This window comes from Arachis hypogaea, chromosome 16, assembly GCF_003086295.3.
Source record: "Arachis hypogaea cultivar Tifrunner chromosome 16, arahy.Tifrunner.gnm2.J5K5, whole genome shotgun sequence".
NCBI lineage: Eukaryota > Viridiplantae > Streptophyta > Magnoliopsida > Fabales > Fabaceae > Arachis > Arachis hypogaea.
Window position 1 is genome coordinate 36,925,523 of NC_092051.1, and position 24,674 is coordinate 36,950,196.

At 39.9% G+C, this 24,674-nt stretch overlaps 2 non-coding genes across 2 annotated transcripts; one reads left to right on the forward strand and one right to left on the reverse strand.

Moving 5' to 3' along the window:
• Positions 1-2,790: 2,790 nt before the first annotated feature.
• On the reverse strand, positions 2,791-2,898 carry LOC112760887 (small nucleolar RNA R71). The gene has a single exon (XR_003181303.1). It is a non-coding gene; the product is annotated as a small nucleolar RNA R71 (small nucleolar RNA).
• Positions 2,899-23,963: 21,065 nt separating this feature from the next.
• LOC112761561 (small nucleolar RNA R71) lies at positions 23,964-24,071 on the forward strand. Its single transcript, XR_003181951.1, has one exon. It is a non-coding gene; the product is annotated as a small nucleolar RNA R71 (small nucleolar RNA).
• The last annotated feature ends 603 nt before the right edge of the window (positions 24,072-24,674 follow it).

The following is a 24,674-nucleotide window of genomic DNA, read 5'->3' on the forward strand; positions in this document are numbered from 1 at the left end:
ATAAGTACCTCTATCCCTAGTCTTTTATTTATTATTCGAAAACACCATTATCACATTATATCTGCCTGACTGAGATTTACAAGGTGACCATAGTTTGCTTCATACCGACAATCTCCGTGGGATTCGACCCTTACTCACGTAAGGTATTACTTGGACGACCCAGTGCACTTGCTAGTTAGTTGTATCGAAGTTGTGACAATTATGAATTAAGATCAAAGCACCAAGCTTTGGAGCCATTACCAGGGATTGTTCGAGCCTGGACATCACAATTTCGTGCACCAAGTTTTTAGCGCCGTTGCCGTGGACTTAATTGTTCCTGTTTGGCGCCAAGAATCGTCTAAGATCCCAATCCCGGCAACAACACCAAGTTTTTGGCGCCGTTGCCGGGGATTGTTCGAGTTTGGACAACTGACAGTTCATCTTGTTGCTCAGATTAGGTAATTTTCTTTTTATTTTGTTTTCAAAAATCTTTCAAAAATATTTTCAAAAATCTCTCATATGTTTTCGAAAAAAAAAATGTTTTCAAAAAATTTTTATTCAAAATTTTTAAGAATGAATTCTAGTGTTTCATGAAGCATGTTGAAGCCTGGCTGGCTGTAAAGCCATGTCTATTCCTTTGGGAATGAGTATGTCAGGCATGTCATATCTGAATTACATGCTAAAGCTTGGCTGGCCATTGGCCATGTCTAGTGTTTTGGACCGGAGCTTTCATTGAAAGCTTGGCTGGCTAGTGAGCCATGTCTAATTCCTAGACTGAAGCTTTAGACTAAGAATGCAAGATTCCTGGAATTCATATTAAAAATTTTGGAATCCTTATTTTTCTTTTTCATATAATTTTCGAAAAATATAAAATAAAAATCCAAAAAAATTAGAAAATCATAAAAATAAAAAAAATTATTTTGTGTTTCTTGTTTGAGTCTTGAGTCAAGTTATAAGTTTGGTGTCAATTGCATGTGCATCTTGCATTTTTCGAAAATTTCATGCATTCATAGTGTTCTTCATGATCTTCAAGTTGTTCTTGGTAAGTCTTCTTGTTTGATCTTGATGATTTTTTGTTTTGTGTTGTATAGTGTTTATCATATGCATTCTTGAATTCTTAGTGTCTAAGCATTAAAGAATTCTAAGTTTGGTGTCTTGCATGTTTTCTTTGCATTAAAAATTTTTCAAAAATATATTCTTGATGTTCATCATGACATTCACAGTGTTCTTGGTGTTCATCTTGACATTCATAGCATTCTTGCATGCATTCATTGTTTTGATCTAAAAATTTCATGCATTGCATCTTTTTAGTGTTTTTCTCTTGCATCATAAAAATTCAAAAATAAAAAAAAATATCTTTCCCTTTTTCTCTCATCAAATTCAAAAATTTGGATTGACTTTTTCAAAAATTTTTAAAATCAAGTTGTTTCTTATGAGTCAAATCAAATTTTCAATTTGAAAATCTTATCTTTTTCAAAATCTTTTTCAAAAATCAAATCTTTTTCAAATTTCTTAGTTATTTTTGAAAATTTCAAAAATATTTTTCAAAAATATTTTTCTTATTTTTAATCAAATTTTCGAAAATAACATAAACAATTAATGTTTTGATTCAAAAATTTGAAGTTTGTTACTTGCTTGTTAAGAAAGATTCAAACTTTAAGTTCTAGAATCATATCTTGTGATTTCTTATGAATCAAGTCATTAATTGAGATTTTAAAAATCAAATCTTTTTCAAAACTAATTTCAATCATATCTTTTCAAAAATATCTTCTTATCTTATCTTTTTCAAAAATATCTTTTCAAAATATCTTTTCTAACTTCCTAACTTCTTATCTTCTTAAAAATTTGTTTCAACTAACTAACTAACTTTTTGTTTGTTTCTTAACTTTTTCAAAACTACCTAACTAACTCTCTCTCTCATTTTTCGAAAATATCTTCCCCCTTTTTCAAAATTTCTTTTTAATTAACTAATTATTTTTATTTTTAATTTCAAAAATTTTCGAAAAAAAATACTAACAATTTTCAAAAACCATTTTCAAAAATCACTAACTCCTTTTCAAAAATTTTCGAAAATTATCTCTCCTTCTCTCTCATCTTATTCTATTTATTTATTTATCTACTAACATCTCTCCCTCACATCATCACCAAATTCGAACCCCCTCTTCTATCTGTGTTTGAATTTCTTCCTCTTTTCTTCTACTCACATAAGGGAACCTCTATACTGTGGTAAAGAGAATCTCTATTATTATTATTTTTCTGTGCCTTCTTCTTTGTCATATGAGCAGGAGCAAGGATAAGAACATTCTTGTGGAAGCAGATCCAGAACCTGAAAGGACTCTGAAGAGAAAATTAAGAGAAGCTAAAATACAACAATCCAGAGATAACCTTTCAGAAATTTTCGAACAGGAAAAGGAGATGGCAGCCGAAAATAATAATAATGTAAGGAAGATGCTTGGTGACTTTACTGCACCTAATTCCAATTTACATGGAAGAAGCATCCCCATTCCTGCCATTGGAGCAAACAACTTTGAGCTGAAACCTCAATTAGTTTCTCTGATGCAGCAGAACTGCAAGTTTCATGGACTTCGATCTGAAGATCCTTTTCAGTTCTTAACTGAATTCTTGCAGATATGTGATACTGTTAAGACTAATGGAGTAGATCCTGAAGTCTACAGGCTCATGCTTTTCCCTTTTGCTGTAAGAGACAGAGCTAGATTATGGTTGGATTCTCAACCCAAAGACAGCCTGAACTCTTGGGATAAGCTGGTCACGGCTTTCTTAGCCAAGTACTTTCCTCCTCAAAAGCTGAGCAAGCTTAGAGCTGATGTTCAAACCTTCAGACAGAAAGAAGGTGAATCCCTCTATGAAGCTTGGGAAAGATACAAACAGTTGACCAAAAAGTGTCCTTCTGACATGCTTTCAGAATGGACCATCCTGGATATATTCTATGATGGTCTGTCTGAGTTATCTAAGATGTCATTGGATAATTCTGCAGGTGGATCCATTCACCTAAAGAAAACGCATGCAGAAGCTCAAGAACTCATTGACATGGTTGCTAATAACCAGTTCATGTACACTTCTGAAAGGAATCCTGTGAGTAATGGGACGCCTATGAAGAAGGGAGTTCTTGAAGTTGATACTCTGAATGCCATATTGGCTCAGAACAAAATATTGACTCAGCAAGTCAATATGATTTCTCAGAGTCTGAATGGAATGCAAGCTGCATCCAACAGTACTCAAGAGGCTTCTCCTGAAGAAGAAGCTTATGATCCTGAGAACCCTGCAATAGCAGAGGTGAACTACGTAGGTGAACCTTATGGAAACACCTATAACTCATCATGGAGAAATCATCCAAATTTTTCATGGAAGGATCAAAAGCCCCAACAAGGCTTTAATAATGGTGGAAGAAACAGGTTTAGCAATAGCAAGCCTTTTCCATCATCAACTCAGCAACAGACAGAGAACTCTGAACAAAATGCTTCTAATTTAGCAAATCTAGTCTCTGATCTATCTAAGGCCATTGTAAGTTTCATGAATGAAACAAGGTCTTCCATTAGAAATCTGGAAGCACAAGTGGGCCAGCTGAGTAAAAAGATCACTGAAATCCCTCCTAGTACTCTCCCAAGCAATACAGAAGAGAACCCAAAAGAAGAGTGCAAGGCCATTGACATAAGCGCCATGGCCGAACCTGTGAGGAGAGGAGAGGACGTGAATCCCAAGGAGGAAGACCTCCTGGGACGTCCAGTGATCAATAAGGAGCTTCCCTTTGAGGAACCAAAGGAATCTGAGGCTCATCTAGAGACCATAGAGATTCCATTGAACCTCCTTATGCCCTTCATGAGCTCTGATGAATATTCCTCTTCTGAAGAGAATGAGGATGTTACTGAAGAGCAAACTGCCAAGTTTCTTGGTGCAATCATGAAGCTGAATGCCAAATTATTTGGCATTGATACTTGGGAAGTTGAACCTCCCTTGTTCATCAATGAACTAAGTGATCTGGATCAACTGACATTGCCTCAGAAGAGACAGGATCCTGGAAAGTTCATAATACCCTGTACCATAGGCACCATGATCTTTAAGGCTCTGTGTGACCTTGGTTCAGGGATAAACCTCATGCCCCTCTCTGTAATAGAGAAACTGGGAATCTATGGGGTGCAAGCTGCTAAAATCTCGCTGGAGATGGCATACAGCTCAAGAAAATAGGCTTATGGACAAGTAGAAGATGTATTAGTAAAGGTTGAGGGCCTTTACATACCTACTGATTTCATAGTCTTGGATACTAGAAAGGAAGAGGATGAATCCATCATCCTAGGAAGACCTTTCCTGGCCACAGCAAGAGCTGTGATTGATGTTGACAGAGGTGAAATATTCCTTCAATGGAATGAGGACTCCCTTGTGTTTAAAACTCAAGGATCCCCCTCTGCAACCATGGAGAGGAAGCAGAAAAATCTTCTCTCCAAGCAGAGTCAACCAGAGCCCCCACAGTCAAACTCTAAGTTTGGTGTTGGAGAGTCTCAACAAAGCTCTGCACATCTGTGAGGCTCCATGAGAGCCCACTGTCAAGCTATTGACATTAAAGAAGCGCTTGTTGGGAGGCAACCCAATGTTTATCTAATTCTTATTTTTATTATTTTTCATGTTTTCTTAGGTTCATGATCATGTGGAGTCACAAAATAAATATAAAAATTGAAAACGGAATCAAAACAGCAGAAGAAAAATCACACCTTGGAGGAGCATCTGTCTGGCGTTCAGCGCCAGAACAGAGCATGGTTCTGGCGCTGAACGCCCAAAATGGGCAGCTTCTGGGCGCTGAACGCCAGAAATGGCACACAGATGGGCGTTGAACGCCCGAAATGGCCACCAACCTGGCGCTGAACGCCCAGAGTTGTGTACAAAGGCATTTTTACATGCCTAATGGGTGCAGGGATGTAAATCCTTGAACACCTCAGGATCTGTGGACCCCACAGGATCCCCACCTACCTCCACTCACTTCTTCTCACCACTCTCTTTCACACAACCCCATAAACACTCTTCCCCAAAAACCCTTCACCAATTACCTCAAACTCTCTTCCCCATCACCTCTTCACCACTCACATCCATCTACTCTTCCCCATAAACCTACCTCATAAACTCCACCTACCTTCAAAATTCAAAACCAATTTCCCACCCAAACCCACCCATATGGCCAAACCTTAACCCCCCCTCCCTTCCCTATATAAAGACCTCCATTCTTCATCAAATTCACACAACACACCCCTCCACACTCTCCTTGGCCGAAACCACATCTCCCTCTCCCTCTCCATATTTCTTCTTCTTTTTCTTCTATTCTTTTGTTTATTGCTCGAGGGCGAGCAATATTCTAAGTTTGGTGTGGTAAAAGCATAGCTTTTTTGTTTTTCCATTACCATTGATGGCACCCAAGACCGGAGAATCCTCTAGAAGAGGGAAAGGGAAGACAAAAGCTTCCACATCCGAGTCATGGGAGATGGAAAGATTCATCTCCAAAGCCCATCAAGACCACTTCTATGATGTTGTGGCCAAGAAGAAGGTGATCCCTGAGGTCCCTTTCAAACTCAAAAGAAATGAGTATCCGGAGATCCGACATGAAATTCAAAGAAGAGGTTGGGAAGTTCTAACAAATCCCATCCAACAAGTCGGCATCCTAATGGTTCAAGAGTTCTATGCCAATGCATGGATCACCAAGAACCATGATCAAAGTAAGAACCCGGATCCAAAGAACTATGTTACAATGGTTCGGGGGAGATACTTAGATTTTAGTCCGGAGAATGTGAGGTTGGCGTTCAACTTGCCGAACATGGAAGAGAATGCACGCCCCTACACAAGGAGAGTCAACTTTGATCAAAGGTTGGACCAAGTCCTTATGGACATATGTGTAGAAGGAGCTCAATGGAAGATTGACTCCAAAGGCAAGCCGGTTCAACTAAGAAGATTGGACCTCAAGCCTGTAGCTAGAGGATGGTTGGAGTTCATTCAATGCTCAATCATTCCCGCTAGCAACCGGTCTGAAGTTACTATAGACCGGGCCATCATGATCCATAGCATCATGATTGGAGAAGAGGTGGAAGTTCATGAGATCATACCTCAAGAACTTTACAAGGTGGCTGACAAGTCCTCCACTATGGCAAGGTTAGCCTTTCCTCACCTCATCTGCCACCTATGCAATTCGGCTGGGATTGACATAGAGGGAGATATCCTCATCAAAGAGGACAAGCCCATCACTAAGAAAAAGATGGAGCAAGCAAGAGAGCCCAGTCATGGAGCTCAAGAGGCGCAAGAAGCTCATTTCCATGAGATCCCTGAGATGCCTCAAATGCACTTTCCTCCACAAGATTATTGGGAGCAAATCAACACCTCCCTAGGAGAATTGAGTTCCAATATGGGACAACTAACGGTGGAACATCAAGAGCACTCCATCATGCTTCATGGAATAAGAGAAGATCAAAAAGCAATGAGGGAGGAACAACAAAGACAAGGAAGAGACATAGAAGAGCTCAAGGACATCATTGGTTCCTCAAGAAGGAAACGCCACCATCACTAAGGTGGACTCATTCCTTGTTCTTATTTCTTCTGTTTTTCGTTTTCTATGTTATGTGCTTATCCATGTTTGTGTCTTCATTACATGATCAGTAGTAGTTAGTAACTTTGTCTTAAAGATATGAATGTCCTATGAATCCATCACCTCTCTTAAAAGAAAAATGTTTTAATTCAAAAGAACAAGAAGTACATGAGTTTCGAATTTATCCTTGAACTTAGTTTAATTATATTGATGTGGTGACAATGCTTCTTGTTTTCTGAATGTATGCTTGAACAGTGCATATGTCTTTTGAAGTTGTTGTTTAAGAATGTTAAATATGTTGGCTCTTGAAAGAATGATGACTAGGAGACATGTTATTTGATAATCTGAAAAATCATAAAAATGATTCTTGAAGCAAGAAAAAGCAGCAAAGAACAAAGCTTGCAAAAAAAAAATAGAAAGAAAAAGAAAAAGCAAGCAGAAAAAGCCAAAGCTCTTAAAACCAAAAGGCAAGGGCAATAAAAAGGATCCCAAGGCTTTGAGCATCAATGGATAGGAGGGCCTAAAGGAATAAAATCCTGGTCTAAGTGGCTAAACCAAGCTGTCCCTAACCATGTGCTTGTGGCGTGTAGGTGTCAAGTGAAAACTTAAGACTGAGCGGTTAAAGTCAAGGTCCAAAGCAAAAAAAGAGTGTGCTTAAGAACCCTGGACACCTCTAATTGGGGACTTTAGCAAAGCTGAGTCACAATCTGAAAAGGTTCACCCAATTATGTGTCTGTGGCATTTATGTATCCGGTGGTAATACTGGAAAACAAAGTGCTTAGGGCCACGGCCAAGACTCATAAAGAAGCTGTGTTCAAGAATCATCATACTGAACTAGGAGAGTCAATGACACTATTCGAAATCTGAAGTTCCTATAGATGCCAATCATTCTGAACCTCAATGGATAGAGTGAGATGCCAAAACTATTCAAGAGGCAAAAAGCTATAAGTCCCGCTCATATGATTGAAGCTCTGTTTCATTGATAGTTTGGAATTTATAGTATATTCTCTTCTTTTATCCTATTTGATTTTCAGTTGCTTGGGGACAAGCAACAATTTAAGTTTGGTGTTGTGATGAGCGGATAATTTATACGCTTTTTGACATTGTTTTTAGTATGTTTTTAGTAGGATCTAGTTACTTTTAGGGATGTTTTCATTAGTTTTTATGTTAAATTCACATTTCTGGACTTTACTATGAGTTTGTGTATTTTTCTGTGATTTCAGGTATTTTCTGGCTGAAATTGAGGGACTTGAGCAAAAATCTGATTCAGAGGTTGAAGAAGGACTGCTGATGCTGTTGGATTCTGACCTCCCTGCACTCAAAGTAGATTTTCTGGAGCTATAGAACTCGAAATGGCGCGCTTCCAATTGCGTTGGAAAGTAGACATCCAGGGCTTTGCAGCAATATATAATAGTCCGTACTTTGGCCAAGAATTGACGACGTAAACTGGCGTTCAACGCCAGCTTTCTACCCAAATCTGGCATCCAGCGCCAGAAAAGGAGCCAAAACCAGAGTTGAACGCCCAAACTGGCACAAAAGCTGGCGTTCAACTCCAAGAGGGACCTCTACACGTGCAACACTCAGGCTCAGCCCAAACACACACCAAGTGGGCCCAGGAAGTGGATTTATGCATCAATTACTTACTCATGTAAACTCTAGTAGCTAGTTTATTATAAATAGGACCTCTTACTATTGTATTAGGCATCCTGGATCCTGGATTGTATTCTGATCCTGTGATCACGTTTTGGGAGCTGGCCATCTCGGCCATGCCGGGACCTTCACTTATGTATTTTCATACGGTAAAGTTTCTACACTCCATAGATTAAGGTGTGGAGCTCTGCTGTTCCTCAAAGATTAATGCAAAGTACTACTGCTTTCTATTCAATTCATCTTATTTCGCTTCTAAGATATCCATTCGCACCCAAGAACGTGATGAAGGTGATGATTATGTGTGACGCTCATCATCCTTCTCCCTTATGAACGCGTGCCTGACAAACACTTCTGTTCTACATGAATTAAGCTAGAATGAATATCTCTTAGATCTCCTAACCAGAATCTTCGTGGCGTAAGCTAGAATGATGGCGGCATTCAAGAGAATCCGGAAGGTCTAAACCTTGTCTGTGGTATTCCGAGTAGGATTCAATGATTGAATGACTGTGACGAGCTCCTAACTCGCGATTGCAGGGCGTTAGTGACAGACGCAAAAGGATAGTAAATCCTATTCCAGCATGATCGAGAACCGACAGATGAATAGCCGTGCCGTGACAGGGTGCGTGAGCATATTATTCACTGAGAGGATAAGATGAAGCCATTGACAAGGGTGATGCCTCCAGATGATTAGCCGTGCCGTGACAGGGCATTGGATCATTTTCCCGAGAGATGACCGAAAGTAGCCATTGACAGTGGTGATGTATCACATAAAGCCAGCCATGGAAAGGAGTAAGACTGATTGGATGAAGATAGCAGGAAAGCAGAGGTTCAGAGGAACGAAAAGCATCTCCATTCGCTTATCTGAAATTCCTACCAATGAATTACATAAGTACCTCTATCCCTAGTCTTTTATTTATTATTCGAAAACACCATTATCACTTTATATCTGCCTGACTGAGATTTACAAGGTGACCATAGTTTGCTTCATACCGACAATCTCCGTGGGATTCGACCCTTACTCACGTAAGGTATTACTTGGACGACCCAGTGCACTTGCTGGTTAGTTGTATCGAAGTTGTGACAATTATGAATTAAGATCAAAGCACCAAGCTTTGGAGCCATTACCAGGGATTGTTCGAGCCTGGACATCACAATTTCGTGCACCAATTGGCATCTATAGGAACTCAGAATTTAGATAGTGTTATTGATTCTCCTAGTTCAGTATTGTTGATTCTTGAACACAGTTACTTTATGAGTCTTGGCCATGGCCCTAAACACTTTGTTTTCCAATATTACCACCGGATACATAAATGCCACAGACACATAACTGGGTGAACCTTTTTAGATTCTGACTGAGCTTTGCTAGAGTCCCCAATTAGAGGTGTCCAGAGCTCTTAAGCACACTCTTTTTGCTTTGGACCACGACTTTAACCGCTCAATCTCAAGCTTTTCACTTGACACCTTCACGCCACAAGCACATGGTTAGGGACAGCTTGGTTTAGCCGCTTAGGCCAGGATTTTATTCCTGCGGGCCCTCCTATCCATTAATGCTCAAAGCCTTGGATCCTTTTTATTTTTCCCTTGCCTTTTGGTTTAAAGGGCTATTGGCTTTTTCTGCTTGCTTTTTCTTTTTCTTTTCGCCATTTTTTTTCGCAAGCTTCTTCTTTTTCACTGCTTTTTCTTGCTTCAAGAATAAATTTTATGATTTTTCAGATCATCAATAACATTTCTCCTTTTTCATTATTCTTTCAAGAGTCAACAATTTTAACATTCATAAATAAAAAATTCAAAAATATGCACTGTTCAAGCATTCATTCAGAAAACAAAAAGTATTGTCACCAAATCAAAATAATTAAACTAATTTCAAGGATTAATTCGAAATCATGTACTTCTTGTTCTTTTGTGGTTAAAACATTTTTCATTCAAGAAAGGTGATGGATTCATAGGACATTCATAGCTTTAAGGCATAGACACGTAAACATTAATGATCATGTAATAAAGACACAAACATAAATAAAACAAAGCATAATTTCCGAAAAACAGAAAAATAAGAACAAGGAAATTAAAGAACGGGTCCACCTTAGTGATGGCGGCTTGTTCTTCCTCTTGAAGATCTTATGGAGTGCTTGAGCTCCTCAATGTCTCTTCCTTGCCTTTGTTGCTCCTCCCTCATGACTCTTTGGTCTTCTCTAATTTCATGGAGGAGGATGGAATGCTCTTGGTGCTCCACCCTTAGTTGTCCCATATTGGAACTTAATTCTCCTAGGGAGGTGTTGATTTGCTCCCAAAAATTTTGTGGAGGAAAGTGCATCCCTTGAGGCATCTCAGGGATTTCATGATGAGGAATTTCCTCATGCTCTTGTTGAGGTCCATGAGTGGACTCTCTTGCTTGCTCCATCCTTTTCTTAGTGATGGACTTGTCCTCATCAATGAGGATGTCTTCCTCTATGTCAATTCCAGCTGAATTGCAGAGGTGACAAATGAGGTGAGGGAAGGCTAACCTTGCCAAAGTAGAGGACTTGTCCGCCACCTTGTAGAGTTCTAGGGATATAACCTCATGAACTTCTACTTCCTCTCCGATCATGATGCTATGGATCATAATAGTCCGGTCTATAGTAACTTCAGACCGGTTGCTAGTGGGAATGATTGAGCGTTGGATGAACTCCAACCATCCCCTAGTCACGGGCTTGAGGTCATGCCTTCTTAGTTGAACCGAATTCCCTCTTGAATCTCTCTTCCATTAAGCGCCCTCTTCACAAATGTCTATGAGGACTTGGTCCAACCTTTGATCAAAGTGACCCTTCTAGTGTAGGGGCATGCATCTCCTTGCATCATGGGCAGGTTGAATGCCAACCTTACATTTTCCGGACTGAAATCTAAGCATTTCCCCCGGACCATTGTAAGCCAATTCTTTGGGTCTGGGTTCACACTTTGATCATGGTTCTTGGTGATCCATGCATTGGCATAGAACTCTTAAACCATTAAGATCCCGACTTGTTGAATGAGATTGGTAAAAACTTCCCAACCTCTTCTTCGAATCTTATGTTGGATCTCCAGATAGTCACCCTTTTTGAGTTTGAAATGGACCTCGGGGATCATCTTCTTCTTGGCCACAACTTCATAGAAGTGATCTTGATGCACCCTTGAGATGAATCTCTCCATCTCCCATGACTCGGAGGTGGAAGCTTTTGCCTTTTCTTTCCTCTTTCTTGAGGTTTCTCCGGCCTTTGGTGCCATAAATGGTTATGGAAAAATAAAAAGCAACACTTTTACCACACCAAAATTAGAAGGTTTGCTCGTCCTCGAGCAAAAGAAGAAAGAAAAGAGTAGAAGAAGAAGATGGATTAGATGGAGGGGGTTTAGTGGTTCGGCCAAGGGGGAGAGGTAGTGTGTATGATGTATGAAAATGAAGGAGTGAATATTGGTTTATATAGGAGTGGAGAGAGGGGTAGGGTTCGGCCATGTATGGGTGGGTTTGGGAGGGAAAGTGGTTTGAATTTGAATGGTGAGGTAGGTGGGATTTTATGATGGATGGATGTGGATTGGTGAAGAGATTATGGAGAAGAGGGTAGGATTTGATAGGTGAGGGGTTTTTGGGGAAGAGGTATTGAGGTGATTGGTGAAGGATATTTGGGGAAGGGTGTTATAGGAAGGTGTGAAGAAGAGAGAGAGAGAGAGGTGAGGTAGGTGGAGATCCGGTGGGGTCCACAGATCTTGAGGTGTCAAGGATTTCTCATCCATGCACCATGTGGCGTGTAAACGCCCCCTTGATTGCCAATCCTGGTGTTAAACACCAGGTTGCTGCCCATTTCTGGCATTTAACGCCAGCTTATCTTCCTTTTTTTGCGCTAAACGCCAGCTTTTTGCCCTTTTCCGGCATTAAACGCCAGCTTTGTGCCCCTTTCTGGCGTTAAACGCCAGTCTGGTGCCCATTTCTGGTGTTAAACGCCCAAAATGGTGCCAGACTGGGCATTTAACGCCCATTCTGCTACCTTTACTGGCGTTTAAATGCCAGTAAGCTTTTCCTCCAGGGTGTGCTATTTTTAATACTATTTTTCATTCTGTTTTTGCTTTTTCAGTTGTTTTTGTGGCTTCACATGATTATTAACCTACAGAAAACATAAAATAACAATGGACAATAAATAGATAAAATTAAATAAAATTAGGTTACCTCCCAACAAGCGCTTATTTAATGTCAATAGCTTGACAGTGGGCTCTCATGGAGCCTCACAGATACTCAGAGCATGATGATGACCTCCCAACACCAAACTTAGAGTTTGAATGTGGGGGCTCTAAACACAAGGGAGTCCTCATTCACTTGAAGGACCAATTCTCCTTTGTCAACATCAATCACAGCTTTTGCTGCGGCTAGGAAGGGTCTACCAAGGATGATGGATTCATCCATACACTTTCCAATGTCTAGGATTATGAAATCAGCAGGGATGTAGTGGCCTTCAACCTTTACCAAGACATCCTCTACACGTCCATAAGCCTGTTTCTTTGAATTGTCTGCCATCTCTAGTGAGATTCTTGCAGCTTGTACCTCAAGGATCCCTAGCTTCTCTATCACAGAGAGTGGCATGAGGTTTATACTTGACCCTAGATCACATAGAGCGCTCTCAAAGGTCATGGTGCCTATGGTACAAGGTATTGAGAACTTTCCAGGATCCTGTCTCTTCTGAGGTAATCTCTGCCTAGTCAAGTCATCCAGTTCTTTGGTGAGCAAAGGGAGTTCATCCTCCCAAGTCTCATTACCAAATAACTTGGCATTTAGCTTCATGATTGCTTGAAAGAACTGAAGATTGATGGTTTAGAAGTTATGGTAAACTCTTGTTGCAAGTATAGTTACTAAACCAAGCAATCAACCCTTCTTACAAAAGTTTTGGTTGTCACAAGTAACAAACCCCTAAATAAATTGATAACCGAAGTATTCAAACCTCGGGTCGTCTTCTCAAGGAACTGCAGGGAAGTATGTTCTTATTATTGGTTATGAAGATTGTAAATTGGGGTTTTGAAGATGAGGAGCAAGTAATTTAGATTGCAATTGAATTAAGTAAAGGAATGTAAAGTAAATAAATAACTATAAAATAAACTTTTGGCAAGGTATGAGAAATTAGAAGTCCTATCCTAGTTATCCTTATCAATGATGATGAAGATTGACTCTTAATTCCACTCAGTTAGTCTTTACTTAAAGTAAAGAAAAGTCAAGTGACTAATTAGTTAGATCCTCAAATCCTAGTTAATCCCTAAGGAAAGATTGGGATTATTGAAGTTCAATTCACTTAGCAAAGCTAACAATTATCAATCATGTTTGAGTTTGATAACTCCTGAGTTACTGATTTCTTAACCAAGACCAAAAAGGGAAAAGTAAAGCTACCGGAATAAAATTGTCTTCAGATGGAAAGCAACAGCGATATAAATAAAAGAAACAATTGTAAACTGAAATACCTCAAATAACATTAATGCAAAAGAGTAATCTGTAACATAGAAGAATTCATAAATTAGATTGAAAAGATAAATAAAAAGGAATGTTGAACCTGATAGAAAGAGATAATCCTGAAAGCGATTAAAATCCTAAATCTAAATCCTAAAAGAGAGAGGAGAGAGCCTCTCCCTAAAAACTACATCTAAATCATGAATAGTAACTAAATTGGAGACTCTCCTTGAATGGATGCATTCTCCCACTTCATAACATCTGATCTGTGCCTTCTGGACTTGGATTTGGGCCAAAAAGGGCTTCAGAAATTGCTGGGAGCATTTTCTGTAATTTCTGGTGCGTGGCCTCTGTCACGCGACCGCGTGGGTCACGCGGTCGCGTCAATTGGAGTTTTTCTTGTCGCGCGGTCGCATCAATCACGCGGTCGCGTCGCTGTTGGTTCGCGCTGGCATGCAGCCGCGTCGTCCATGCGATCGTGTCGTTGCCAGTTTCTTCAAAAACTCTGTTTTATGCTTTCTTTCCAATTTTGTATGTTTCCTTTCCATCCTTTAAGTCATTTCTGCCTTAGAAGATCTGAAACTACTCAACACACGAATCACGGCATCGAATGGAAATATAGGGTAATCAAAATAATTATTTTTAAGCATAGGAAACATGTTTTTTTACATACATCACATAATAAGGAAGGAAAAGTAAAACCATGCAATTAATATGAATAAGTGGGTGAAGGATTGAATAAATCACTCAGATTAAGTACAAAATATATCATAAAATATGGGTTTATCAACCTCCCCACACTTAAACAATAGCATGTCCTCATGCTAAGTCCAAGATAAAGAGTAATGTAAGGTTAAAGTGGTAGAATCTCATGCAATGCAATCTATTCTAAATGCACTACCTACATGCATCATGCAATTCTTAATTGTTATTTACTTATATATAAAGCTTACATATAGTTGAATTAATTCACATTCTCAAGGAATCACATATATATAGCCAAACCTTAGATAATGATAATGCACTTTTACAATTGAGATGGGAGAGAAAAACATTTTATAAACTTGCAAGACAATTAATAATTCAAGCAGAGATATATGTTAATGAGCTATTGAACCCTCACTGGATTTTGTGTTTACTCTCTAGTCACTCAGTGTTTATTGGGTTAATCACCCTATTCTTCTTTTTATCCTTTCTTTCTACAACTTTGTTCTTCATCTAACTAATCAATAATTATAGAATATAGACATACCAAAAATCATGAGGTCTTTAATTAAGGTTGTAATGGGGCCAAGGTAAAGGCAATGGTATATGTATAAGGCTAAGTGAGCTAATTAAGTGAATCCTTGATTAGTCTAAGATCTCACCTAACATACATACTTTGTAAAGTAGAGCTTCTTTACCTATTTCCCCATATTTTTCCCACTTTTGATACATGCTCATATTTTAATTTTTATCTTGTCCCATGTGCTTTGCTTTAATTTGCATGTGGGGAATTCTTTTGTATCCCCTTTATTTAAATACTGAAAAATAAATATTTTTTTTTGAATGCACATGGTGATTCAATTATTTTGATTTCACATGAGCATGCTTCCCAAAAATTTTTATTTTGAATTATTTTATTCTTTTCAACTTTCTACCCTTTGTTTTTATCATCCCTGTCCCCAATAGGTTTCCTACACTTAAACAATTACACAATTTCTATCTTAAGCTAACCAAGAATTCAACTTGGGATTTTTATTTTGTTTTTCTGCTTAAAGCTAGTAATGTGGTTTGTAGAATAAGAGGGGATTTAAAGGCTTAAGGGGGCTAACAAGGGTGATGTAAAAGGTAGGCTAATTTGGGATAAGTGAGCTAAAATCAACAATGGCCTCAATCACTCTCTTGGTATGTATTTCTATTCTATAATCGGACATATAGATTAAAACAAAGTAAAGAACACCAGAATAAATAAGAAGGGTGGAACACACAGGAATAAAAATTATGGTTTGAATGTAACCATACAATTAAGTTCAAAACTCACAGGCTGTGTGTTCTCTAACTCAAAAATCATATATCAGTTATGTATGTCATGCAAGTAAAATTAAAAGTTCCCATTATTCTCAATGTAAAACTTATTTTAAGTGGCTTTAAAGTTTGTGTTTCTCCTTGATGAAATGTTGTTAACTAACTAACATGGAATGCTATATATACAAGGTGTGGGATGTTTTTATTATGCCCAAGATTCTAGTTTACTTCCTTTTTATATTGTCAATATAAATTAAGCTATCTTATGCTAAAAAGGGTAAACTATACTAATTAATCCACAATTTCTATAACTAATAAGTTAGAATTGCAACTAAACTAAATGGCTAAAATATGAACTAAGGTGCAACATGCAGAAATAGAGTAAAAATACATGAAAATAGCAATGTATAAGTGCTGAGAAAATAAAAATAAAGAGAAAAATACAGAAAAATAGCAAAATGAAATGAAAGAGTCTGTAGTGGTTCACCAAAAAAAATACGCCAGAGATGGCGACCTCCCCACACTTAAAATGAAGCATCGTTCCTGATGCTCACTCAAGTATGGTGTGAAGGGGTGTCATCACTGGAAGGGTGGGTAGCTGGAGTCTCTGTGGGGTGGGTCTGAGGATCTGCCTGTTGCAGAGGAGGTGCTAACTGAATAGGGATCTCAGGATCGGAAACCTGAATCTGATGTGGGGCCTCCTGATGTGATGCAGCCTGCTCTGTGCCTGCCTGCTCTGTGCCTACCTGCTCAGCCTCTCTCTGGGGGTGGGTATCTGCCTCATAATCATCTGCCTCCTCCTCAGATGGCTCTGATGGTGTGTCAGGCTCGGAGGGGATATCGCCAGATCGTATCATTAGCTTCAGGTGCTCATAGCGTCACTTGCTGCGACGCTCAGCTCTCTCATATCAGTGCCGGTTGCGACGCTCCATCTGGTCGAGCTGCCAAAATAGGCGGTGCACTAGGTGATAAACTGGCTCTGAGGCAGGTGGAGGTACAGTAGTGGTAGCAGGGGTGGCTGGGGTAGCTGTGGAGGAAGAGGGGCCGGCAGATGGTGTGGCTGTCGCAGCAGTAGCAGTGAGGAATGGAGGTCTGTAGCCCAAAGCCAGAAATTTCCTGCTGTGAGGGATAATCTTCTTGCATTCTGCAGTAGGTGGCTTCTCATCAGCATCCTCCCAAGGCACGTCAGCTCGACGGCCTAGCTGTGTAATCAGATAAGGAAAGGGGAGAGTGCCTCGGACGTGGACCCTGGCCATATAGTACCAGATAAAGCGTGACAGGTACAAGTCCTTACCCTCCATCACACACTATAGGACGGTGATCATAGCGACAGGTATCTCAGTCTCATGGGTACTCGGCATAATGAAGTTGCTAAGTATCTGATGCCATAGCCGAGCCTCATCATTCAAGTAAATCCGCTTGATTCCCTTTGGTATGGTGGTGTTCTAACCCATGATCCATGGAACGGTCGGGTCAAGGGCTATCCTGGCCTTGACTGCATCCTAGTCAAATTTCATGAAGCGCATGTCCTCCTCAGCCTTTTGATATCCATCTGGATGATCGGATTTAGGCAGAAGCTTCAAAACATCCTCTATAGCCTCTTCAGTAACCAGAATATGCTTCCCTCTTAGGTTCACTTAATCTAGGGAAGTTTTGAAGTAATTGCAGTAGAATTCCCTTACCCAAGATGCATTAACCTCAGTCAGGTTTCTCTCCAGGAAGAACCAGCCTCTTTATTTGATCTGATCAGAGGTGTATTGCTGGAGTTCTTCTGGGATCTTCAGAGTCCTCTCCAGGTACAGGTTCCTGGAGTTTTCAAACACCGAATACTTAAACTCGCAGTATCGGTTTGCAAATCTAATGGGATCAGTGGTAGGGAGTAGCTGGTCAGCCTTCTCCTGTGGGGTAAAGTGTTTCTCCCGCCAGGCGTCATCATGCATGAGGTCCAGTATGGACATGGAGGCTTCTCCTCGTTTCCGTTTGCCAGTGGTAGCCTTTCCTTTTCCTTTTCTCTGGGTGGCTGACATCCTGAAAAACAAAAAACCAGGATATAAAAAAAATAGGAAAACAAATAGGCAAATAATCAAAAGAAACACAAAGTGGCAAAGGAGCAATAGAAGAGGAAATTGAGTTAAGTAAATTTGCATTAAGGATTGTATAAGAGTTAGAATACGGAGAAGAAAAATGTCACAATCCAAAATGTACTTCCAGTCAAGTTAATTAGAAAAAGTATCATCATGCCTTGGTTAGAATGTTAAAAGAAAGTGAAAAATCAGAAGAGATATTTTGAAAGGTTAGGTTTGGTTAGAATTGAAAAAGAGTTTAAGAAGTTAAAATTAGTGAGTTAGTAAAAAGTGGGTTAAAGTAAGTGGCATAATGATTATATTCCAAGTAACAAGCATTCGCAAATTAAAGCAATAGATAACTCAAATTCAAACAAGGAAGTTAGGTTGATGATGATTCAGATAGATATAGAAATAGCAAAAATTGGAATCTAAACATCAAAAATGCAGATTAAGAACCAGGAAATCAAAAAGAATAAGAAAGCTTGCCCTGGCATTCATGAATTGGTTTGGTAAAAGCAGAGGAAAGCAGAGTTCAAAATGCCAAAACCAAAACATGAATGAAAATGAAAATAGCTTACAGAAATTTGGGCAGCATCCCGGCTAAAATTGGATGTTCCCGGAAAATAAATAGCAATCAAAATAGCTCATATGAATTAAAATATAGCTTCAATTACATAAAAGGAATATGAACATGGAAAAGCAGTGTAAAAAGCAGCATAAACAAGAAATTACAGCATATGAACAATAGTAACAACACAGCAATAGCAGAATTGCAAAAATTAGAAAACAAGAAACATGAACAGCGCAATTAAACAGGCCTAAATCCACTAACCACATCTTAAGCTACCTAACAACCTAGAATCCACTACAACATGCATATCTAACTAGCCTAATGATGAACATAAACAGAAAAATAGGAAATTAACGATGAAAGGAAAGAAGGGTGGCGTTCAGCGGAACCTGGAAGGCGTAGGAATGAAAGTGGGGCAGAGAGGTGGCTGGGGAATGGCGGTGGTGGCGGCAGATGCGGCGGTTGAGGGTGGCACGACGGCGGTGGCGGCTATTCGGAGGTAGGGTTTCGGGTAGGGAATGGGGGGAAGGGGAAGGAAGGGAAGGGGGCGTGGGTGGCGGATGGATGGCGCGGCTGGGACAGAGCGGCGGCAGTGGATGGTGGTCGCGGAGGGGGGCAGTGGCGGTGGAGGGAGGAAGAGGAAGAAAGAAGAAGAAAGAGGGGGAGAATGGGGGAGGGGGTGGTGGTACGGTGAGGTCTGGGGGGTGGTTGGCAGTGCGGCGGTGGCGTAGGGTGGCTGGGTGGTGGTTGGAAGTTGTGGGTGGTGGTTGTGGAGAGAAGAGAGGGAGGAGAGGGGGCTGGGGGCGCGAATGGGTAGGGTTTCGCATGGCTGGGGTTATTAATTTGAATCCACGCAATCGCATGGGGCACGCGGTCGCGTGGCTGGGGTGAAATGAGGGTCGACGCGATCGCGTGGGTGGCGCGATCGCATGGATTGGCTAAAAGAGTGAATGACGCGATCGCTTGGGGCATGCGATCGTGTCACTAGAAATTGTGCTAAACGCACGATTCCAGCGTCATTTCAGTGCAACTCTCTGTCTCCTTTTGGGGTGTTGTGTAATCCATGTGACGCGATCGCGTCGCTCACGCTGTCACGTGGGCTTGATGTTGTGCAAGTGACGCGATCGCGTTAGGGACGCGATCGCGTGGGCGTTTTGTGCAAAACGTACAATGGCCGCACGATTCCAACCTAACTCTCTGGACGTTGGGGATTTATGCCGATCTCCAGATAACGCGGCTGCGTGAATGACGCGGACGCATGGGGAGTGTTTTCGCAACTTGACGCGATCGCATGGGTGATGCGGTCGCGTCGCACACCATTTTTTTTATGCAATATTCAGAATGCAATGCTTAATATGAATGCTATGCAAAACTCCAGGTTCAATATAATAAAATAAAATAAAACTTGAAAACAAGTAAAACTAAATAAAAATAATGAAAATAAGAACGATCATACCATGGTGGGTTGTCTCCCACCTAGCACTTTTAGTTAAAGTCCTTAAGTTGGACATTGGATGAGCTTCCTGTTATGGTGGCTTATGCTTAAATTCATCCAGAAATCTTCACCAATGCTTGGAATGCCAATAGCCTCCGGGGTCCCAAACTAGGCATGTAAAGCTTCTGAGCAGCTTCAAATAGATTTTCAGGCTCCCGGGGTGACGAATGTCAGAATAGATTCCAGGATCCCAAACTTGGCTTTTAAATCCGCCTTCGTCTTGATCTATATTTTTCCATCCGGGCGGTTTAGAAAGTAGATTTTTACCAAGGTGACCAAATGTTTTCCGAGATCCATTTGATAGATCATGATGCCAATCCGCACACTTCAAGTTGAAGCGTGGAACCTTATTGAACCTTGTGCACCAGCTCTGAGCACGAGCCATTTCCCTCTTACTCTTAAAGCCGCAGAGAGCTCTAAGCTGGCCATCTGTTTCAAGCAAACCATATTCAAGCGGAAAATTAAAGATAAAGGTTAAGGATTATACCCACTTAAAGCTTGTATTAGGTGGTAATGGCCTTGGGATAGGTGTTTCCAGTGGTTCTGTGAGTTCTACTCCCTTGTGCCCTTCTGTGAATTTCTTCACTTCCTTGCAAAATTCTTCAAATGCAACGTCTTTCTGATCAAAGTCTTCTATGTCTTCCTCATCACTCAAGTCATAAGTGGGAGGTTGGGAGAAATCTACCTTCGCATCATCTTCGTATTCACTTGGAGAAGATTCTTCGATCTCAGAGAATTCACTTGCTGGTGCAAGTTCACTACTGGGAGAACTTGACTTGAGATCATCATCATCAAGGAAACTTGCTTCTTGGATTATTCTGTCCAGTTCTTCATAAAAGACTTGCCTTGGGGGCTGTGTACTATCCTCCTTAGCATTAATTGTAACGTCATTGACAGAATTCTCCATAACTCTGGATTCCCATGGAGGCTCAGTGTCTCCTAAGTCTTCAACCAACTCTTCTTCTTGTGTAATGACAGCTTCCTCTACTTGTTCTAGTACGAAGTCATGCTCTGTTCTGTCCACGGGAGTTTCTAGTATCTCCTTCATGTTACGCTCATCATTAGATTGTCCACACGGAGTTGTGGGAGGTCCTTGAATGTTCGAACGTCTAGAAGATAATTGACTTATTGCTTGCTCCAGTTGATAAAGGGTTATTTGAAGTTGATCTACTGTTTCCTTGAGGCGAATATCTGATTCTCGGGGTGCTGAATTTGGACGTGGTACATTGGGAAGTGGTGGTCTTTGGGAGTAATTAGATTGGAATCGGGGTTAATGAGGATCGTATGGTGGCGAATGGTGAAAAGAAGCTTGTGAGTGTGGTGGTTCAAAGTTATGTTGAGAGGATGGCCTATAAGCACAGGGTGGGACTTGTTGGTAGCTACAAGGTTGTCCACCATGTCTATTTGCTTGGTATGCATTGTAGAATGGTCTTGGTCCATGATATCTTGGAGGGTATTGTTGCCTAAAGGGTTGATCAGATCCTCTTGGCTCCATCCATCTTTGATTGCTCTGACCTTGATGCATGTTCCTGTTATAACTATCATTCCTTTCAACAATGTTAGAACCAAACTCGAAGCGAGAGGGGTGAGAATTCATAGTAGCTAATGGAAGTAAAAAGGGAAAATAAAGAAAAATAAACAAGGAAAAGAAAAATATTTATAATAACCAATAATAAGGCACACGATTGCAGTTCCCTGGCAACAGTGCCATTTTGAAAGAACTGAAGATTGATGGTTTAGAAGTTATGGTAAACTCTCGTTGCAAGTATAGTTACTAAACCAAGCAATCAACCTTTCTTACAAAAGTTTTGGTTGTCACAAGTAACAAACCCCTAAATAAATTGATAACCGAAGTATTCAAACCTCGGGTCGTCTTCTCAAGGAACTGCAGGGAAGTATGTTCTTATTATTGGTTATGAAGATTGTAAATTGGGGTTTTGAAAATGAGGAGCAAGTAATTTAGATTGCAATTGAATTAAGTAAAGGACTATAAAGTAAATAAATAACTATAAAATAAAATTTTGGCAAGGTATGAGAAATTAGAAGTCCTATCCTAGTTATCCTTATCAATGATGATGAAGATTGAATCTTAATTCCACTCAGTTAGTCTTTACTTAAAGTAAAGAAAAGTCAAGTGACTAATTAGTTAGATCCTCAAATCCTAGTTAATCCCTAAGGAAAGATTGGGATTATTGAAGTTCAATTCACTTAGCAAAGATAACAATTATCAATCATGTTTGAGTTTGATAACTCCTGAGTTACTGATTTCTTAACCAAGACCAAAAAGGGAAAAGTAAAGCTACCGGAATAAAATTGTCTTCAGATGGAAAGCAACAGCAATATAAATAAAAGAAACAATTGTAAACTGAAATACCTCAAATAACATTAATTCAAAAGAGTAATCTGTAACATAGAAGAATTCATAAATTAGATTGAAAAGATAAATAAAAAGGAATGTTGAACCTGATAGAAAGAGATAATCCTGAAAGTGATTAAAATCCTAAATCTAAATCCTAAAAGAGAGAGGAGAGAGCCTCTCCCTCAAAACTACATCTAAATCATGAATAGTAACTAAATTAGAGACTCTCCTTGAATGGATGCATTCCCCCACTTCATAACCTCTGATCTGTGCCTTCTGGACTTGGATTTGGGCCAAAAAGGGCTTCAGAAATTGCTGGGAGCGTTTTCTATAATTTCTGGTATGTGGCCTCTGTCACGCGGCTGTGTGGGTCACGCGGTCGCGTCAATTGGAGTTTTCCTTGTCGCGCAGTCGTGTCAATCATGCGTCCGCGTCATATGTGTTTCGCTTAAGGCACACAATCGTGTCAATCACGCGGTCGCGTCGCTGTTGGTTTGCGCTGGCATGCGGCCACGTCGTCCATGCGATCACGTCGTTGCCAGTTTCTTCAAAAACTCCGTTTTATGCTTTCCTTCCAATTTTGTATGTTTCCTTTCCATCCTTTAAGTCATTCCTGCCTTAGAAGATCTGAAACTACTCAACACACGAATCACGACATCGAATGGAAATAAAGGGTAATCAAAATAATTATTTTTAAGCATAGGAAACATGTTTTTTTACATACATCACATAATAAGGAAAGGAAAGTAAAACCATGCAATTAATATGAATAAGTGGGTGAAGGATTGAATAAATCACTCAAATTAAGCACAAAATATATCATAAAATATGGGTTTATCATTGCTCCAAGGTACTTAGCAACTTGCTCTTCAGTAACATCTTCATCCTCTTCAGAGGAAGAATACTCATCAGAGCTCATGAATGGCAGAAGGAAATTCAATGGAATCTCTATGGTCTCTGTATGAGCCTCAGATTCCCATGGTTCCTCATTAGGGAACTCCTTGGAGGCCAGTGGACGTCCATTGAGGTCTTCCTCAGTGGAAATCACTGCCTTTCCCTCCTCTATGCATTCGGCCATGTGGGACGTGTTTATGGCCTTGCACTCTCTCTTGGGATTTTCTTCTGTATTGCTTGGGAGAGTACTGAGAGGAGTTTCAGTAATTTTCTTACTCAGCTGACCCACCTGTGCCTCCAAATTTCTAATGGAGGACCTTGTTTCATTCATGAAACTTAGTGTGGTCTTGGATAGATCAGAGACTATGCTTGCCAGGCTGGAATAGCTTTGTTCCAAATTCTCTGTCTGTTGCTGAGAAGATGATGAAAAAGGCTTGCTATTGCTAAACCTATTTCTCCTACCATTATTATTGAAGCCTTGTTGAGGCTTCTGTTAATCCTTCCATGAGAAATTTGGACGATTTTTCCATGAAGGATTATAGGTGCTTCCATAGGGTTCTCCCATGTAATTCACCTCTTCCATTGCTGGGTTCTCAAGATCATAAGCTTCTTCTTCAGATGAAGCTTCTTTTGTACTACCTGTTGCTGCTTGCATTCCAAACAGACTTTGAGAAATCATATTGACTTTCTGAGCCAATATGGCATTCAGAGTATCAATCTCAAGAACTCCTTTTTTCTAAGTTGTCCCATTATTCACAAGATTTCTTTCAGAAGTGTACATGAATTGATTATTTGCAACTATTTCAATGAGTTCTTGAGCTTCTTCAGGTGTCTTCTTCAGATGAAGAGATCCACCTACAGAGTTGTCCAAAGACATCTTGGACAGTTCAGACAGACCATCATAGAAGATACCTATGATGCTCCATTCTGAAAGCATATCAGAAGGACACCTTCTGATCAATTGCTTGTATCTTTTCCAAGCTTCATAGAGGGATTCACCTTCCTTCTGTCTGAAGGTCTGGACTTCCACTCTAAGCTTACTCAATTTTTGAGGTGGAAAGAATTTGGCCAGAAAAGCACTGACCAGCTTTTCCCAAGAGTTCAGGCTTTCCTTGGGTTGTGACTCCAACCATATTCTAGCTCTGTCTCTTACAGCAAAGGGAAAAAGCATAAGCCTGTAGACCTCGGGATCAACCCCATTGGTCTTGACAGTGTTAAAAATTTGCAAGAATTCAGCTAAGAACTGATGAGGATCTTCCAATGGAAGTCCATAAAACTTGCAATACTGTTGCATTAGAGAAACTAATTGAGGCTTAAGCTCAAAGTTGTTTGCTCCAATGGTAGGAATTGAGATGCTTCTCCCATAGAAGTCGGGAGTAGGTGCAGTAAAGTCACCAAGTGTAACAACCCTAGTTTTTGAAAATCAAATAATTAGTTATTTGTGATTTATTTTAAGAAAATTATTTTACTAAAGGTAATTAAATGGAGTTTCATGATAATTGGAGTTTAAATTAATTAGAATTCTTCTATAATCTTTATTAGATATTTGGTATAATTGAAATTATAATTTTGATAATTGAAAAATAAGAAGAATTGTATAATTTAATTTAAATAAATTCTATTTTGAATGAATTATGTTATT